The sequence below is a fragment of the Nyctereutes procyonoides genome, unplaced genomic scaffold, assembly GCF_905146905.1.
Source record: "Nyctereutes procyonoides isolate TBG_1078 unplaced genomic scaffold, NYPRO_anot_genome, whole genome shotgun sequence".
NCBI lineage: Eukaryota > Metazoa > Chordata > Mammalia > Carnivora > Canidae > Nyctereutes > Nyctereutes procyonoides.
This window is the reverse complement of record NW_026575024.1, coordinates 43,313,824-43,328,795: the sequence shown is the minus strand read 5'-3', so window position 1 is coordinate 43,328,795 and position 14,972 is coordinate 43,313,824. Positions and strand designations below refer to the sequence as shown.

General features: G+C 41.9%; 1 protein-coding gene and 1 pseudogene across 5 annotated transcripts in view; both read right to left on the bottom strand.

Annotated features, from left to right (window-relative positions):
- The window catches only part of DTD1 (D-aminoacyl-tRNA deacylase 1), a 183,768-nt gene that overhangs the window by 115,386 nt on the left and 53,410 nt on the right, over positions 1-14,972 (bottom strand). For 2 of the 5 annotated variants that reach the window (XR_008667082.1, XR_008667085.1), the window contains exon 5: positions 10,502-10,601. The exons of 2 other annotated variants lie outside the window; for them this stretch is intronic. The gene's annotated coding sequence lies outside the window, so the exon portion shown is untranslated. Of the gene's footprint in view, positions 1-9,164; positions 9,569-10,501; positions 10,602-14,972 lie in introns of those variants that run through there. One more of the 5 variants, XR_008667083.1, reaches the window with a different exon arrangement.
- LOC129496199 (60S ribosomal protein L12-like) lies at positions 1,120-2,522 on the bottom strand (annotated as a pseudogene).

Below are 14,972 nucleotides of genomic sequence, written 5' to 3'. Positions count from 1 at the left end.
TGCCTGAAAATAGCCTTTTCTTAGTTTCCTATAGAGTTTTGGCCATTTTGTTGTTGTTGTTATTGATTTGTAGAAGCTCACCATGGGTTCCAAGTACTAATTCTTTGTTCATAAAATATAAAATATTTCATAAATGGAGAGACATAACATGTTTCCTCATTAGAGGACTCAACATAGTAAAAAAGTTAGATCACTGTAGATTGATGTACAGATTTAATGCAAACCCGATCAAAAGCCCAGCTTAGTTTTTTTGTAAACAAAATTATTCTAAAATTTATTTGAGAAAGCACAGGCCACAAAATAACTGAAGTTTGGAAAGCAGAATAAAATGGAAGGAATCACTATGCCCAATACTAAGGCTTACTATATAGCTACAATAGTCAAGACAGTGTCGTAGTGGTGGAGGGATATGCACATAGGTCAATGGAACAAAATAAGAGAAGCCAACAGTGGATCTACACAAGCAAGTCCAGCTGGGTTTTGACAAAAGGGTAAAAATGGACGAAAAAGCAGTCTTTTCAACAAATGGTGCTGGATCAATTGGAAATCCATAGGCAAAAAAGAAATCATTCACCCTCAAGATGGGTGAACCGAATCAATGTCGTGGTTGTGATATTATACTATACTTCTACAAGACACTGCCATTAGGGAAAGTTGGGTGAAGGGTACATAATATTTCACTGTATTATTTCTTGCAGTTGCATGCAATTCTATAATTACCTCAATCAAAAACTTAATTAAAAATGTTGAAAATAGGGGTGGCCTGGGTGGCTCCATTGGTTAAGCATCCAACTCTTGATTTCAACTCAGATCATGATCAGGTCAGGTCATGAGATCAAGCCCACACTCAGTAGGAAATCTGCTTCTCTCTCCCTCTCTCTCTCTCTTTCCCCCTCTGCCCCTCTCCCCTGCTCATGTGCACTCTTGCATGCATACGCTAAGATAAATATTTTTTTTAATGTTGAAAACAGGAGACACGGCTTTGGAAATTATTCCCATAATACCTGTTTGTACAAATAAAGCTGACATCATGAGGAAAAAAAAAGAAAAAGAAAAAGTTGAAAATATTTTTTTTGGTTGTCAAATGATCCTTTATTGAAATATTTTCCTTTGTACTTTTTAACTAGCTGGGCATTCCACTGCACCACTGTTGATATCATCTATGATATCATGAGGGTGGTGGCCATCAACATGGCAGCCCAGACTGGGCCATCCACAGGATCTCTTTAATGTTCCAGAGAGCTCTCTAGCTACAAATTGGTGCTACATCCGCTGGGCAATGTTGACAATCTCATCAAAAGTGGATTTTCACTGTGCTTAATGTTTTTCTGCTTCTTTCTGTCTCTCAGTAGTTTCTTGCAGGCTTTGATAATCAGGGCAGAGGCAGAAGGTACCACTTCAACTTGGGCCTGTCTGTTCTGAATGGTCAGTTCAATTGTCATCCCCAGATGCTTACAATCACTGGCTGCCTTGGTCATGTCATTACCAACCATTTTTGGAGACAGATCCAGGGTGCCGATCTTGGGGGCCAGGGCAGATGTGGCCCCCAAATCCCCAACCAGCGTACCTCAGGTATATGACTTTGATCTTGTTCAGGCTGAACTTAGGCAGCTAGTGTCAGATGAACCGAATAAAGGTGTGCCCTGGCCTACTTTGAGCCAAAGCCAAGACTATCCTAGTCTAACTTTTGTCTCCTAAATTTATTTATATCAGAAGGGTTAATTTTTACCTAATAAATTTACTTCTCTATGTCTCCCAAATTTATCTGTTTTCTTAATACTTTGTAATTTTCTTGAAGTTGTTAAAAAAGAACTGATTTTAAAATGCTGGTTCACCCATCTTTAGGGTAAATGATTTCTTTTTAGCCTATGGATATCCAATTGATCCAGCACCAGCCCCTTTTAGGCTAGGGGCGCTTGGGTAGCTCAATTGGTTGAGCATCCGACTCGGTTTCTGCTCAGGTCATGATTTCAGGGTCCTGAGATCAAGTTCCACATCAGGCTCTATGCTCAGCAGGGAGTCTGCTTAAGATTCTTTCTCTCTCTGCCCCTTCCCTACTCACACACATGCTCTCTCCCTAAAATAAATAAATCCTTTAAAAAATAAAAAATATTCTTTCAAGCTAAATAAAGAACTCTTTAAAAAAAACTATTTTAATTAGCCATAAGAAACCGTATGAAACATAAGAAAATTAGAGAAACCGAAGTATGGCCTTAAAAGAATGATGTATAAGTGATCTCAATTTCAGGCTTAGTTGATATGACAAGAACAGAGAAATTAAACACCATGAATACAATGGCAAAAGCACATGTATATGTAGTTGCTCCTGAAGGAGGGAGGAAAGATTCTATAAAGCCAGGTAAATATTAGAGCACCCCCATTCCCCCAAACCATGTCAGCCTGAGCAGTTGCAGTGGTGGCAACAAAGCCAAAGTGCAAACCAACACCAGGCACAGCTTTTGGTCAAGCCCCTTCCTCAGGATCTGACCCATCAGACTGTGTCTCAAAGATGTTTCTTCCATTTTCCTTGTGGGGTACACAAAAAGACCTTACTTTGAAATTTCTAATTCTTAAGAAAGCAGCCATGTACATTTGAATTATCTATACTTACAGATTTTTAATTTTTAGAGAGAGAGAGAAAGAGAGAGACAGGGAGGGGAGGAGTAGAAAGAGAGAGAATCAAGCAGGCTCTACACGCAGCGTGGAGCCCAATGCAAGGCTCAATCTCATAGCCCTGAGAAATCAAGAGTCAGACACTTAATTGACTGAGCTACCCCAGGTGCCCCAATTTTTCTTTTTCTTCCTTTCTTTCTTTCTTTCTTTCTTTCTTTCTTTCTTTCTTTCTTTCTTTCTTTTCTTTTCTTTTCTTTTCTTTTCTTTTCCTTCTTCTTTCTTTCTTTCTTTCTCTTTCTTTCTTTCTTTCTTTCTTTCTTTCTTTCTTTCTTTCTTTCTTTCTTTCTTTCTTTCTTTCTTTCTTTCTTTCTTAAGATTTTATTCATTTGACAGAGAGAGAGAAAGCACATGTACCAGCAGTGCTCGGGGGGTGGAGGGCAGAGGGAAAGGAAAAACCAAAATCCCCACTGAGGAGGGAGCCTGATGCAAGGCTCAATCCCAGAACCCCAGAATTATGACCTGAGCCAAAGGTAGACGCTTAATCAACTGAGCCACCAGGTGCCCCATCAATTTTCTTTTTTAAAGGAAGTATTCAGACATCCCAGAAATCTTAAACGGAATTACAAAGTTCTGTGTTCCATGTCTAAAATGTGCCAGATCCCAGTCCAGGCACTTTACTTACTTTCTTTTTAAGATTTTATTTATTTATTCATGAAAGACAGAGAGAGAGGCAGAGACACAGGCAGAGGGAGAAACAGGCTCCCTGCAAGGAGCCTGATGTGGGGACTCGATCCCAGATCCCAGGACCACGCCCTGAGTGGAAGGCAGACACTCAACCGCTGAGCCACCCAGGCATTCCACAAGCCATTTATAAGATAAGGAATTAATATTCAAAATACATTTTAAAAAACTCATACAACTCAACAGCAAAAATAATCCCAGTTTTTTATTTTTTTTTAAATTTTTTTTTATTTATTTACGATAGTCATACAGAGAGAGAGAGAGGCAGAGACACAGGCAGAGGGAGAAGCAGGCTCCATGCACCGGGAGCCTGACATGGGATTCGATTCCGGGTCTCCAGGATCGCGCCCTGGGCCAAAGGCAGGCGCCAAACCGCTGCGCCACCCAGGGATCCCTAATCCCAGTTTTTTAAATGGGCAGAAGACCTTGAACATTTTGGAACATTTTTCCAAAGAAGACATACAAATGGCCAAAAGGTATATGAAAAGATATTCAACATGACTAATCATCAGGGAAATGCAAATGAAAACCTCAGTAAGATATTATCTCACACCTGCTAGAATAGTTATCATCAAAAAGACAAGAGATAATAAATGTTGGTAAGGATGTGAAGAAAGGGGAACTCTCGGTGGGGGAAACGGAAATTGGTGCAGCCATGATGGAAAGCAGTATCGAGGTTTTCAAAAAGCTAAAAATAGAACTACTACATGATTCAGCAATTCTACTTCTGGGTATAGACCCAAAAGAAATGAAATCAGTATCTCAAAGAAATATCGACACCCCTATGTTCATTACAGCATTATTTATAGTAGCCAAAACACAGAAATAACCTAAGTGTCCACTGACAGATAAATGGATAAAGAAAGTGTGATCTATCACCTCTATCTATCTCCCTATCCAACTACCTATATAATGGAATATTATTCAGCCATAAAAAAGAAACAGATCCTGCCATTTGCAACATGGATGGGCCCTGAGGACATTATGCTAAATGAAATAAATTGGAGAAAAAGAAATATTGGATGATCTTACTTATATGTGGAATCTAAAAAAAAAAAAATCGAACTCATAAAAAAAGAAGAATGGTAGTTGTTAGGGGCTAGGGAGTGGAAGCAATGGGGTCAAAGACTACAAAATTTTCATTATAAGAAAGTTCTGAGGATGTAATGTACAGCATGGCGACTATTTTTTTTAATAAATTATTTTTTATTGGCGTTCAATTTACCAACATACGGAATAACACCCAGTGCTCATCCTGTCAAGTGTCCCCCTCAGTGCCCGTCACCCATTCACCCCCACTCCCGCCCTCCCCCCATTCCACCACCCCCAGTTCGTTTCCCAGAGTTAGGAGTCTCTATGTTCTGTCTCCCTTTCTGATATTTCCCACACATTTCTTCTCACTTCCCTTATATTCCCTTTCACTATTATTCATATTCCCCAAATGAATGAGAACATACACTGTTTGTCCTTCTCCGATTGACTTACTTCACTCAGCATAATACCCTCCAGTTCCATCCACGTTGAAGCAAATGGTGGGTATTTGTCGTTTCTAATGGCTGAGTAATATTCCATTGTATACATAAACCACATCTTCTTTATCCATTCATCTTTCGATGGGCACCGAGGCTCCTTCCACAGTTTGGCTATTGTGGACATGGCTGCTAGAAACATCGGGGTGCAGGTGTCCCGGCGTTTCATTGCATCTGAATCTTTGGGGTAAATCCCTAACAGTGCAATTGCTGGGTCGTAGGGCAGGTCTATTTTTAACTCTTTGAGGAACCTCCACACAGTTTTCCAGAGTGGCTGCACCAGTTCACATTCCCACCAACAGTGTAAGAGGGTTCCCTTTTCTCCGCATCCTCTCCAACATTTGTTGTTTCCTGCCTTGTTAATTTTCCCCATTCTCACTGGTGTGAGGTGGTATCTCATTGTGGTTTTGATTTGTATTTCCCTGATGGCAAGTGATGCAGAGCATTTTCTCATGTGCATGTTGGCCATGTCTATGTCTTCCTCTGTGAGATTTCTCTTCATGTCTTTTGCCCATTTCATGATTGGATTGTTTGTTTCTTTGGTGTTGAGTTTAATAAGTTCTTTATAGATTTTGGAAACTAGCCCTTTATCTGATATGTTATTTGCAAATATCTTCTCCCATTCTGTAGGTTGTCTTTGAGTTTTGTTGACTGTATCCTTTGCTGTGCAAAAGCTTCTTATCTTGATGAAGTCCCAATAGTTCATTTTTGCTTTTGTTTCTTTTGCTTTCGTGGATGTATCTTGCAAGAAGTTACTGTGGCCAAGTTCAAAAAGGGTGTTGCCTGTGTTCTCCTCTAGGATTTTGATGGAATCTTGTCTCACATTTATATCTTACATCCATTTTGAGTTTATCTCTGTGTATGGTGCAAGAGAGTGGTCTAGTTTCCTTCTTCTGCATGTGGATGTCCAATTTTCCCAGCAACATATATTGAAGAGACTGTCTTTCTTCCAATGGATAGTCTTTCCTCCTTTATCGAATATTAGTTGACCATAAAGTTCAGGGTCCACTTCTGGGTTCTCTATTCTGTTCCATTGATCTATGTGTCTGTTTTGTGCCAGTACCGCACTGTCTTGATGACCACAGCTTTGTAGTACAACCTGAAATCTGGCATTGTGATGCCCCCAGATATGGTTTTCTTTTTTAAAATTCCCCTGGCTATTCAGGGTCTTTTCTGATTCCACACAAATCTTAAAATAATTTGTTCTAACTCTCTGAAGAAAGTCCATGGTATTTTGATAGGGATTGCATTAAACGTGTAAATTGCCCTGGGTAACATTAACATTTTCACAATATTAATTCTGCCAATCCATGAGTATGGACTATTTTTCTATCTCTTTGTGTCTTCCTGAATTTCTTTCAGAAATGTTCTATAGTTTTTAGGGTATAGATCCTTTACCTCTTTGGTTAGGTTTATTCCTAGGTATCTTATGCTTTTGGGTGCAACTGTAAATGGGATTGACTCCTTAATTTCTCTTTCTTCAGTCTCATTGTTAGTGTATAGAAATGCCATTGATTTCTGGGCATTGATTTTGTATCCTGCCACGCTACCAAATAGCTGTATGAGTTCTAGCAATCTTGGGGTGGAGGCTTTTGGGTTTTCTACGTAGAGTATCATGTCATTGGCGAAGAGGGAGAGTTTGACTTCTTCTTTGCCAATTTGAATGCCTTTAGTGTCTTTTTGTTGTCTGATTGCTGAGGCTAGGACTTCCAGTACTATGTTGAATAGCAGTGGTGAGAGTGGACATCCCTGTCTTGTTCCTGATCTTAGGGGAAAGGCTCCCAGTGTTTCCCCATTGAGAATGATATTTGCTGTGGGCTTTTTGTAGATGGCTTTTAAGATGTGGAGGAAACTTCCCTCTATCCCTACACTCTGAAGAGTTTTGATCAGGAATGGATGCTGTAATTTGTCAAATGCTTTCTTTGCATCTAATGAGAGGATCATATGGTTCTTGGTTTTTCTCTTGCTGATATGATGAATCACTTTGATTGTTTTACGAGTTTTGAACCACCTTGTGTCCCAGGGATAAATCCTACTTGGTCATGGTGAATAATTTTCTTAATGTGCTGTTGGATCCTATTGGCTAGTATCTTGTTGAGAATTTTTGCATCCATGTTCATCAGGGATATTGGTCTGTAATTCTCCTTTTTGGTGGGGTCTTTGTCTGGTTTTGGAATTAAGGTGATGCTGGCCTCATAGAACGAATTTGGAAGTACTCCATCTCTTTCTATCTTTCCAAACAGCTTTAGTAGAATAGGTATGATTTCTTCTTTAAACGTTTGATAGAATTCCCCTGGGAAGCCATCTGGCCCTGGACTCTTGTGTCTTGGGAGGTTTTTGATGACTGCTTCAATTTCCTCCCTGGTTATTGGCCTGTTCAGGTTTTCTATTTCTTCCTGTTCCAGTTTTGGTAGTTTGTGGCTTTCCAGGAATGCTTCCATTTCTTCTAGATTGCCTAATTTATTGGCGTAGAGCTGTTCATAATATGTTTTTAAAATCATTTGTATTTCCTTGGTGTTGGTAGTGATCTCTCCTTTCTCATTCATGATTTTATTAATTTGAGTCTTCTCTCTCTTCTTTTTAATAAGGTTGGCTAATGGTTTATCTATCTTATTAATTCTTTCAAAGAACCAACTCCTGGTTCTATTGATCTGTTCCACAGGTCTTCTGGTCTCGATTTCGTTGAGTTCTGCTCGAATTTTAATTAACTCTCTTCTTCTGCTGGGTGTCGGGTCTATTTGCTGTTTTTTCTCTAGCTCCTTTATGTGTAAGGTTAGCTTTTGCATTTGAGTTCTTTCCAGTTTTTGAATGGATGCTTGTATCGCGATGTATTTCCCCCTCAGGACTGCTTTTGCTGCATCCCAAAGATTTTGAACGGTTGTATCTTCATTCTCATTAGTTTCCCTGAATCTTTTTAATTCTTCCTTAATTTCCTGGTTGACCCTTCCATCTTTTAGCAGGATGGTCCTTAACCTCCACGTGTTTGATGTCCTTCCAAACTTCTTGTTGTGATTTAGTTCTAATATCAAAGCGTTATGGTCTGAGAATATGCAGGGGACGATCCCAATCTTTTGGTATCGGTTCAGACCCGATTTGTGACCCAGTATGTGGTCTATTCTGGAGAAAGTTCCATGTGCACTTGAGAAGAATGTGTATTCAGTTGAGTTTGGATATAAAGTTCTGTAGATATCTGTGAAATCTATCTGGTCCAGTGTATCATTTAAAGCTCTCGTTTCTTTGGAGATGTGCTTAGAAGACCTATCGAGGGTAGAAAGAGCTAGATTGAAGTCACCAAGTGTATTATTATCTAAGTATTTCTTGACTTTGGTTAATAATTGGTTTAAGTATTTGGCAGCTCCCACATTCGGGGCATATATATTGAGGATTGTTAAGTCCTCTTGTTGGATAGATCCTTTAAGTATGAGATAGTGTCCCTCTTCATCTCTCACTACAGTCTTCGGGGTAAATTTTAGTTTATCTGATACAAGGATGGCTACCCCTGCTTTCTTTTGAGGACCATTTGAATGGTAAATGGTTCTCCAACCTTTTATTTTCAGGTTGTAGGTGTCCTTCTATCTAAAATGAGTCTCTTGTAGACAGCAAATAGATGGGTCCTGCTTTTTTATCCAGTCTGAAACCCTGCGCCTTTTGATGGGGTGTTTGAGCCCGTTCACGTTCAGAGTCACTATTGACAGATATGAGTTTAGTGTCATCATGATATCTATTTAGTCCTTGTTTTTGTGGATTGTTCCACTGAACTTCTTCTTAAAGGGGAATTTTAAGAGTCCCCCTTAAAATTTCTTGCAGAGCTGGTTTGGAGGTCACATATTCTTTCAGTTCCTGCCTCTCTTGGAAGCTCTTTATCTCTCCTTCCATTTTGAATGAGAGCCTTGCTGGATAAAGTATTCTTGGCTGCATGTTCTTCTCATTTAGGACCCTGAATATATCCTGCCAGCCCTTTCTGGCCTGCCAGGTCTCTGTGGAGAGGTCTGCTGTTACCCTAATATTCCTCCCCATGAAAGTCGGGACTTCTTGTCTCTTGCTGCTTTAAGGATCTTCTCTTTATCTTTGGAATTTGCAAGCTTCACTATTAAATGTCGAGGTGTTGAACGGTTTTTATTGATTTTAGGGGGGATCTCTCTATTTCCTGGATCTGAATGCCTGTTTCCCTTCCCAGATTGGGAAAGTTTTCAGCTAGGATTTGTTCAAATACATATTCTGGCCCTCTGTCCCTTTCGGCACCCTCGGGAACCCCAATTAAACATAGGTTTTTCTTCCTTAGGCTGTCATTTATTTCCCTTAATCTGTCTTCATGGTCTTTTAATTGTCTGTCTCTTTTTTCCTCAGTTTCCCTCTTTGCCATTAACTTGTCTCTATGTCACTCACTCGTTCTTCCACCTCGTTAACCCTCGTCGTTAGGACTTCTAGTTTGGATTGCATCTCATTCAGTTGATTTTTAATTTCTGCCTGATTGGATCTGAATTCTGCAGTCATGAAGTCTCGTGAGTCCTTAATGCTTTTTTCTAGAGCCACCAATAGCTGTATAATAGTGCTTCTGAATTGGCTTTCTGACATTGAATTGTAATCCAGATTTTGTAACCTGTGGGAGAGAGGACTGTTTCTTTCTTTTGAGGTGAGGTTTTCCTTCTAGTCATTTTGCTCAGTGCAGAGTGGCCAAAAACAAGCTGTATTGGGAAAAGGAGAAAAAATAGAGAGAAGGAAAGCAAAGAGAAAAAGAAAAAAGAAAAAGAAGGAAAAAAGAAGAAAAAGAGAAAAAGAAAGAAAGGTGAAAAAAAGGGGGGGTGGGGGAAGCAATCAGAAATCAAAAAGAAAAAAAAAAAAACACGGGGGAGTATCTTCTGATTCTGTGTACTTTAAGTCCCTTGACTTCCCCTGGAACTGGTCCGTCTAGCTGGTCTTCTGGGGGAGGGGCCTGCTGTGCTGATTTTCAGGTGTTAGCACTTGGGGGAGCTGTTCTGCCCCTGCCTGCTGCAGGGCTCAGTGGGGGTTGTTCATCCCGTGAGGCCCCAGGAGGAACAGCCACAGTGGCTATGGCAGCTCTGGAAACCTGGATTCAGCCTCCGCAGGAACTACGGGGCTCTCCGTCTGCAGGGCCTGGAGGCTCCGGGGCGGGGCCGCTGATCTGCTCAGCTCGGGGCAGGAGCGTCCTTGCTGTCCTGGATCCTCCTGGCCTCTGCCTGTCCCGGGGGAGACCGGATCCTGGGCTGTGTCCCGGCGCCCTGTGCCCCGGGGCCTGCGCTGTTGGGATTCGCGCTCCCGGCCCGCAGCCCCCTCCGCGGAGCCGCCGCCCGAGCCCCTCCGAGCTGCTCCGGCCCCGCCGCGCACGCTGCAGCCCTTAGGGAGCTCGGCGCACTCTCCTGGGACGCAGGTGCCTGTTAGTGTCCCCGGGAGCCCGAGGGCATCCCCGCCCTCCTGGGTCCTGCTCTAACTCCCTGCGAGCCCCTTTCCGCCCAGGAAGGTTGGTGCAGCTCCTGCTTCTCCGGGACGGGGCTCTCCTGTCCTGGGGACACTCGCCCCGGCCTCAGCCCGGCTCCTCGCGGGGCCCCTCCCCCTCGGAGGCCTTTTGTTCCTTTATTTCTTTTTCCCGGTCTTCCTACCTTGCTAGAAGCGCGAACTCTTCTCACTGTAGCGTTCCAGCTGGTCTCTCTTTACATCTCAGGCCGAATTCGTAGATTTTCAGGATGACTGGAAGGTTATCTAGGTAATGTGGGGACAAGTGACTCGGGGACCCTACTCTTCCGCCGTCTTGCCCCTCCCTCTCAAATCTGTTTTTATTAACAATGACAGTCTTCTATTTATTACAATCCTCCCTCATGTATAACAATTTCATTTTTGAAAAACAAAGTTTACTTTTAGAGTTACATACTTCAAAAAAGAAACCATCACAAAATTTTACCCGGAAAAAAAAAAAAAAAAAAACTTTTGGAAAGAACACCAGAGCTACCAGGGGCACCTGATTGGCTCAGTTGATACAGCATGTAACTCTTGAGGTCAGGGTCTCAAGTTTGAGCCCCATGCTGAGTGTAGAGATTACTTTAAAAAATTTTTTTTTAATAAAATAAATTAGAGGTGCTTGGGTGGCTCAGTTGGCTAAGCGCCTGACTCCTTGTTTCAGCTCTGCTTGTGATCTCAGGGTCATGAGATGGAGCTCCATGTGAGGCTCCGTGTGCCGTATGGAGTCTGTTTACAACTTTCTCTCTCTTGGGACGCCTGGGTGGCTCAGTAGTTGAGTGTCTACCTTTGGCCCAGGGCGTGATCTGGGGTCCTGGGATCGAGTCCCACATTAGGCTCCCTGCAGGGAGCCTGCTTCTCCCTCTGCCTGTGTCTCTGCCTCTCTGTGTCTCTCATGAATAAATAAATAAAATATTAAAAAAAAAAGAAACTTTCTCTCTTCCTCTGCCCCTCCAACCCGTGCTCACATGCTTTCTCACTGTCATTCTCTATCTATAAAATAAATAAATCTTTCTTAAATATAAAATAAAATAGAACACCAGGGCTACTACCCAAAGTTAGAAGGCAGATTAGAATTTTATGAACTAGCATCTGACTTTCAAACAGGCAGGCTATCTATCTGTTTAACTGATTTGTCTCTCACATTAATTATAAACCACTGAGAATTAAAATTACTCAGTTTTGTAAACCTCTTTAATTTTTAGAGTATTTTTATTTCATATTCAAAAATGAAACTGAGCTACTGCTTTCATATATTTGTATACTTTAGATCAATATTTAAGTTCAAACAAAGACAATTTATGGAATCTGGCCATTGTTCTTAATTAATATTAGATAATACAGTACTGAGCCACAACACACTAATTAAAAGCCACATCCACAGCTGAATGAGCCCTTTTTGCTTCAGGAAGTTTCACCCACACAAAAATTAGATTTCTGGGGTACCTGGCTGGCTCAGTTGGAAGAGCATGCAACTCTTGATATTGCAGTCATGAGTTCAAGTCTCATGCTGGGTGTAGAGATTATTTAAATAAATAAAACTTTTTTAAAAATTAGATTTCTAGGGGCACCTGGGTGGCTCAGTGGTTGAGCATCTGCCTTTGGCTCAGACAGTGATCCTGGGGTCCTGGGATCGAGTTCCACATCAGGCTCCCTATAGGGAGCCTGCTTCTCACTTTGCCTAATGTCTCTCCCTCTCTCTGTGTGTCTCTCATGAATAAATAAATAAAATCTTTTTTTAAAAAAATTAGATTTCTAAAGCAAATAAGCCAGCCTGCTCCCGAGCATCTTCCCCCACACACCCGCCATCCCCCATCCCCAGCACCATCTCATCCCTCACATCTGAGGCATGCTGCACTGAAGTGGGGAGTGCTCTTTCAGAAGTGTGACCCAAGTGCCCAAGAGGGCTAGAAATACTGAACCTGACAGGGTTCTAGTTGTGGGCATCCCTGACATCCAGTCTGGGGACACACTTCACAAAACTAGAAACAGAGGGTCGTTTCATACATCCCTGGAAGGGTGCTTGCCCCTGCCTCTCCCCCCTCACCACCCATTGAAGCCTCCAGGCTATACCCGACCTTGTCAGAAATCTCAATGGGCCTATCCAGGCTCAGCCTGCCAGTTCCCAACAAGAAGCCAAGCAGGAACCTGAAAGGAACAGCATTGCCAAAGACCCCGCTGACTTCTAATCTTCCCAGGAGCTACTCTACAGACTAAACATATAAAACAAAAATGGGACTTTTCTCTCACTGCTTTAGAGAATACTCTTACAACTATTATGATTCTGGTAATATTTATTGACAACCCCACAAGTGTCTAGAAGAGCACTTAATTTTAAGAATAAGGTGCCCTCACGCACCTTATTTAAGAATACCCTCACGCACCTTATTTAAGAAAACTTAAATGCAGACCCTGCTGAGTGCTGTGTCCTTGACCCACCTCTAATGTCAGCCCTGGCTACTACAGACAGTTCCATGCAAGCTCCAGCTCAGCTGACAGCCAGGACTCCTCAAGTAAGCACTAAAGGTCTTTCTGCCTCTGAGCCTTCTCAGAAGCCATGCAATCCTGCCCACCTGTTTGGAAAGCCAATGGGGACAGGAACCAGTGGCTAAAGGCCCCACCTGCCAACCTATGGACAGATCCTGGAAGACATTCTGCACTCTTTATAAGTGAACTGGCTAAAAATCCAGCAGTTACCCCCCCATCCCTATATAACTCTAAGAATCTGGTGAGTCCTATGCCCTAATCCTTTGGAGCAGCATTCTTGGCCTACATCTTGTGTTATACCCCCAAAAGAAGGAATTCTTACCAGATCCAATTAGAACAATGGTTCTTAGCATTAGCTGCATGTTGGAATTCCCTGGAGGCCTTTGCAAAGTTTTGTTCAGATCACTTTCCAGAAAAATAACATTGACCTGTCTCACGGTGGCAGGCTGCCCAGGGCTCAACCCTTACACCAGGACCCATGAGTTCCCAAATTGGCAGGAGTGCAGTCAGCTCAGCCCTGCAGAGAGGGCCAAGAGATGCAGCAAGGCCACTATCAAGGGCCCAGTCATGAGAGGCTTAAGACAGATCCTCTCTTTATCAGAATGTACTGGAGACAAAGGATCCCTGAAAGTGGGAGGCAGATAAATGGATTATGTACCAACAGTCTTTGCTTTTATATAACCAGAATTACGCTACAAGTATTCCTTGGAGAAATACTTATTTCATACAATAATATAGCCGTTATATTTTTCCACATATTGCATTCCTCTATTGCTTTCAATTTTTAGAACTAACTAGCCAGTTGTAACACCTTTATTGAAAATCCACCTCTTGGGATGCCTGGGTGGCTCAGGGTGTGATCCCGGGGTTCCCGGGATCGAGTCCCACATCAGGCTCCTTGCATGGAGCCTGCTTCTCCCTCTGCCTGTGTCTCTGCCTCTCTCTCTGTGTGTCTCTCATGAATAAATAAATACAGTCTTAAAAAGAAAAAAAAAAGAAAGAAAGAAAATCCACCTCTTGCCCAATGATCTGAAACGCTGCCTTTAGTATATACCAAACGTCTCCTAAATAATCCTTTCAGGTCTCTCCCATCTAGTCTGCTAATAGTTTCTCTCTTGCCCTGCCAGCACCATCTGTTTTCATTACTGTAGTGTTATAATACATTCTGATACCTAGGAAGACCAGGAAGTTCTGTGAGGTTTTGTTTTTTTTTTTAATTACATTGATCTCTTCAATTCCCTCGGAATTTATTTTAAGGTACAGTATAAAGGATCTAAAATGATTAATTTTCCATTATTGCCAACTAGCTGCCCAATTACTGCATACTGAGAAATCTTCCATCTATTACTTTGTAATGCCTACTTGGTAACATATTATATTCTTACATAGTAAATACCACATATTCAATACCCAACTGCCTATTGCCTTCCTTTAGCTGATCTAAGATCCCTGCCTCTGGGGAACTTACATTCTAGCAGGGAAATAGACAATAAGTTTTTCGAAATAAATAAACTATAAACATTTTAGAAGAATATATCATTTTAGAATATATCATTTAGATATATAAATAAACTATAAACATTTTAGAAGAATATATCATTTTAGAATATATCATTTAGAATATATCATTTTAGAAGGTGACAAGCCTTGCAAAAGAAGTAAGAGGTGGAGAGCATAGGAGGCGCTGGGAGAACAGAGCAGGAATGGGGGCAGGGCAGGAACAGGCTGAAGTCTGAAACAAGATGATCATGGGGCGGGGTGGGCGGCACGAGTACAGGGAGGGAGGGCAGGCTTTGTTGTGAAAAAGGGTAGCAAGGACAGGGGGCCCCAGTAATTTAAGGAATAGAGGAGATGATGTTGGCCCGCTCTAAGTTGATAATGCCACCATTACCTAGTTGCTTCCACCAGAAACCGAAACCACCCATGCTCTATGATCAATCAGCCCCCTCCTTTCTGGCTCATTGTCCCCCCTGCCCATCAGACTCACATTTTGATCCTATCTAGCACAGCCCAATGCAGTGTTCTGTTCACCTCTCAGGTCCCCACCTCTCCTGTCTTGCCCAGTCCAATCTTAGAGGGTTCCAGCCAAAGAACAAATGTGACCTTTCCATCCTGAACTATCCATAGTGG